Source organism: Anoplophora glabripennis, unplaced genomic scaffold (genome assembly GCF_000390285.2).
Source record: "Anoplophora glabripennis isolate ALB-LARVAE unplaced genomic scaffold, Agla_2.0 scaffold2468, whole genome shotgun sequence".
In the NCBI taxonomy this organism is placed as follows: Eukaryota; Metazoa; Arthropoda; class Insecta; order Coleoptera; family Cerambycidae; genus Anoplophora; species Anoplophora glabripennis.
The window spans coordinates 1-5426 of NW_019426058.1; positions in this window are offsets into that span (position 1 = coordinate 1).

Genomic DNA, 5426 nt, shown 5'->3' on the forward strand with positions numbered 1-5426 from the left:
AGAAACCGCATTATCGATGCGTGCAGGGTAATTAGAGAGACTCCAGGAATATTTAAGCGAATACGTGGCTCAATGCGCCGAATGTTTTACACTTATTTAGTTACACCCTGTATATTATAGAAAATATACGTAATATTATATTTTCTACATTCGACATTATAATATAACATTTATTTGCTGTAAATATATCAAACAACAATCATAGTATGTTAAAAACTTAAAAAGTGAGGTTAAAAAACATCCGATTTCGGATAAAAGTTAAAATTATTTCTACTTTTTCCGACGTCGTATGAATTTCGGATGAAAATGAGCGGACCTTCGTATCGTCGGAATTCGGATGCATGGGACACCGGCCTAACCAACAAAGTTAGTTAATTCATTATGTAATCGTATCGAATACCACTGGAGCAAACGAAAATATTCGATTATACTAACCTCCTCACTCGACGTATATCCTTAAAACACCGCTCCAGCTACGCTGTCGTGGTGTTTCGCAGATTATATAATTCATTAGAAATTTAGCCAATAGCAATTACAAATTTTACGTAGTTACTATGTATTGATAAGCGATTATACTCTTGACGACGTGGTATAACCGTTTTGGTGTTTCGCCTCCTCCAACAATGTGAACTATGTCATGGTAACGNCAAAATCGGAGCCATAGAAGCCGAGATACTGAACGCCGAAGCGCGCGCGCTCTTTGAACGCACGATTTCAATTTCTATAATTCATCCACTTTTCTCGGCTTAACGATATTCATTGAATTTTCATATAAAAAGCACACGTGCGGTCATATTTATAAAAACACATACGGAAAGTTCTTTAAAAAACCTACCAAATTCAATTTTTGTTTTTATTGCATAGTTTTGCAGCTAACGGCTTGTCGACTTTGACACTTGATATCTCGGAACTTATGTGACCGATTTAAACGTTCTTTTTTTCAAGTTAAGTGTCTTTCCGAGAACTTCTTTTTTAGTACTTTGGTATATATTCCAACCCGCAAAACCGCTTCACGAAAGTATTGTTTATGTCAAAATTTTTCGAATTTTTAAAATCGCTCCAAAAATTATTAAAAAAAAATAAAATTAATATTACAACGATTCTATATGATAGTTAAAGAGTCCAAGTATGTGTAAAAAAATCAGCGCCAATTAAAATGCCTAACTTTAACCCCAGCACTAACGCAAAAAAATAACGACATTTCGCGCTGAAATTTAGTAACAAATTGTCTCATACCAAAACTATCAGACCGATTTCGATCGGGTTTTGGGATTTCGTTTTGTAATCCTTTAAAGTACTTACATCTACATTTATAGTAGAATTGAACAATTTCTTACCTATCAGTTGAACACTTCAAAATTACCTCGACTTTCATCACTTTCTCACGCTGTTTTGGCTATCTAGCAACAAAAATATGAAATGCGCAGATATCAAAACAATTCTGTCTTACTTATAGCAAATTTCGTAACAAACAATTTCATCAGTAATAGTTTTTTCTGTAAACTGCATATTTAAGAAGTTATATTGGAAAATATTAGAAAAAACAGGTGATTTTTGAGTATTTTTGCATTTTAATTTTTTCTGCAAATAGTTGCAAACTTTTTTTCTTGGCGCAACCTTATATTTTCGACCGATTTTTACTAATATCTAAACTACGTCAAGCAACAACCATGCCAATGTGTAATTCTCCTGGACTACTGTAGCAGTGTAAAACCACACTGTTTACCAATAAATTCGTGAATTAATTGATGAAGAACTTCGTCAATTTATTGATGAATAAATTGTCAATGTAAAACAGCTATAGCAATTTAGAACAGTGGTGTAACATATTTTTTTTACTATTATAAAATATGAGATTTCTAATTTTTCTATCAAACAGTGAGGAAGTTCAAGTTTGGCAGGCTCAAGTATCTATTTTCAAATTTTATTTTGAATGGTTTTGGACCTTGAAAGAAAATAACTCGGAGGCCCACAGCTAAGGGGTTCTTTAAGGAGAATTTTTCATCTATATACAGGGTGTTGCATCACGAGAGAGACATGGCTTAATGGGAGATAGAGGACATCTAGTGTAACTAGGATCGCCTATAGAAATAACTTCTTGGCCATTCTTTATTGAGATACAGGGTGATTTATGATTTTTGGTCAAAACTGCTTTATGTCATAACTTTGGTAGGGAATGGAATAATGGGTTCATATTTGGTAGGGTTAATGCACTCACGATACTTCATGTATGCATGTATGACAGCAAAAAAATCCAGGTCCGGACTGCAAAAATTGTAAATTTTTTGTGCAAGTCTAGAAAACAACACTCTGTATGTATTTTTTTGAAATTCCCTTACGATATTCGGAAAGAGCATAAAAAAGTGATTTTAAAGACATGTTTCTTTTTTTTGTTACACTTTGGTGGTTATTTAAATAAGCTATTGAATATACGAGACTACGGCTTCTAAAACTAAATTATGTGAAGGACACATGATAAAAATGGTTTTGCAACTAAAATTAGCGAAGGCTTAATTGAGGGTAGATGTTATAAATAAGCATGCATATTTAATACATAAATATACATAAACCTCATTTTCTTTAAATAATATGTATTCCAGGTCCGGACTGCAAAATTTTTAATTTTTTTTGTAACTCTAGAAAACATCGCCCCGTATGTATTTTTTTAGTATTCCCATACGATTATCGAAAAGAACATAAAAAAGTAATGTAATCTCAGCGACATGTTTCTTTTTCTTGTTACACTTTGATGATTACTTAAATATACGAGTAAGAAACACATGACATGAGTAAGTAAAAGATACATGATAAAAATAGTAGTTTATTTCTTTTAGTAAATAGGATTTCTAAAAAATAGAAATAAAAAAAGCAAATAGGAACAAAGACTATTTAATAAAACACGGAAAACAAATAACAATAAAATACAAAGAAAATAATAGGTGTCTAAATGTACTTTACAATGGCAAATTAATTTTATAGCAAATTTTCAAAGTGGCCTCCTCAATTTCGATACATTTTCATACTCGTTTACCCAAGTTTCCAATTGCTCGACGTATCGATGGCAATCGTAATCGACGGATTTATTTTTTGTCATGTGTTTTTTATCATGCGATTTTAGTGTAACAAGAAAAAGAGACATGTCGCTGAGATTACTTTTTTATGTTCTTTTCGATAATCGTATGGGAATACCAAAAAAAAAATACATACAGGGCGATGTTTTCTAGTTACAAAAAAAATTAAAAATTTTGCAGTCCGGACCTGGAATACATATTATTTAAAGAAAATGAGGTTTAAAATATGTATGCTTATTTCCTGAGGGTTGAGCTACCTACCAGGCGCGTCCCCGGGTGGCGGATAGGGGAAGCCATAGGACCTCGGTTCTATGGCGAGGGTCGTCATAAGCAGCTCCACTGGGGCTAACCCCCTGGCTAGGACCCCAGAGAAGGCACCCCGCGGACCAGCTCCCACGTGTTTGTGCCGTGCGTGGCAACCCGTGTCGTCGGAGGAAGGGTACCTGGTGGTTGAGCAGGCCGTGCCTGCAACACGCCACTTCGGTCCGGAATTCGACTAGACGGGTGGCCGGGAACTAACCCACTCCCGGTCAATCGGCTGTGCTGTCCCGTCAGAGGGCCGGCAGGGTGAGCTCTTGGGGCAGGGGGGCGCGTAGAAGGCTGCAAAACTGAGCGTCGGTTGGCTCCGGCGTTCAGGGATGCACAACCCTCTATCGACGCCGTTCTGCTTTCGGGAGCTATATCCACTTGGTAGCCCTGGTGACTGCTTGCAGCATCCCCTAGTTGGGCTCTGTGGTGGGTGGGTAGCCAGGTGGACGAATACCACGACAATCCTACATGGATAATAATCATGCCAAACCCCCCGCGGCAGAGCGGCAACGCTCGCTGCTACCCGAACCTGAGGCAGAGCGGCAACGCTCGCCACAGCCGGGACCATCGTCCCAAATTATCCCTCAAATGGGGGACAACAAAGAGCCCGAAAATAAAAGAAGGGGCAGACGTATCTGTGGGGCTGAGGTCAAGAGGAGGCGGAGAGCGCGTGAAGAGGCAGCTAGAGCTGCAATTGCAGCTCCCTCCTCTGAACGCGCACCCACTCTTCTGGCGCAGCCTACAACGTCTGGGGTGCATGGTCCTGCACGGGCGGTTGGCGGATCTAAGGGTCTGCCACCGTCTATGCGTGACGAACGCCACCCAGGCAAAAGTGGACCGCCTATAGGAAAAACTGGGCACCCGAAAAGTGTGCCACCTTCCCAGGCGAATCCACCATCTAGGAAGGGAGAGCATCCCCACGGAGTGCCATCCCATAAAAAGAGGTATAGGTCGGGGACCTCATCGGACACCACTCCGATGAGGTACAAGAGGGCAAAACAGGCCCCCCCACTACTTCCACATATAGCGATGCAGCCCTAGGTCATCTTAGGGTTGCAATCATTGATAAGGACAATCCCTATGGGAAAATTCCCAAGGATAGGGAGTCCATTATCAAAAGATTACTGCTGGTGGAGCTGGATAAAATTCTTCTAACTCCCGACGCTACCATTAGACCACCTGTGTTTCGCTCGTGGACATACTCTGGTGAGATCATCAGGGTTGACTGCGAAGACGAGTACACACGGACGTGGTTGACGGATGCAGTGGGAAGCCTGAACCCGTGGGAGGGCAGTGCCCAGCCGTGGTGCGCTCTGACCAGTTGCCAAGGCTGACGAAAGCCACCCTCTGGATTCCCGTGGAAGCTGGATGTGACCATGGGGAAAAGGAGGTGGTGATGCGTCGCCTGGCGGGTCATAACCCCACGGTGAGTGTGAACAGGTGGTGCCTGTTCCACCACGAGGCTAAGGATGACCCACGAGGCCATCTACTCGTCTTCGGAACCGGAGACGAGGACCTGAAAACCCTGAAGGCGAGGTCGATGAAGATGTACTACATCTTCCAGTCCCTCGTTCTCAGGGTCAAAACACACAAACCTGCGCCGACGGCAACCTCCGGGCCGCTGGAGCAGATGGAAACGGAGGCTGGAGAGGCGGAATTGCATGCAAATGCAGCCACCTCCTCAACTCCTCCATCTCTGGCGCAGGGGGACGAGGAAATCCACCCCTCCTCTTAGGAGGTTAGGAGGATAAAAGACGAACACCATATTGGATTCACAATGTTTGGTTTAACAAAGGTAAGTGTGGTACAGTGTAACCTGCAACACAGCAGGGCGGCAACGGCTGCATTATGCCGCCGCCTTGATGTGGAGCAGGGTACACTGGCACTAATACAAGAACCCTGGGTTGTCAAATCCAGGATATCAGGTTTAAATAAACTAACTGGGCGTATTTTCAGCACACCCAACACAGACAGGCCGAGGACGGCTATATACAACCCTCGCCATATCAAAACCTAACCACTACAACACCTTTCAACATCTGATCT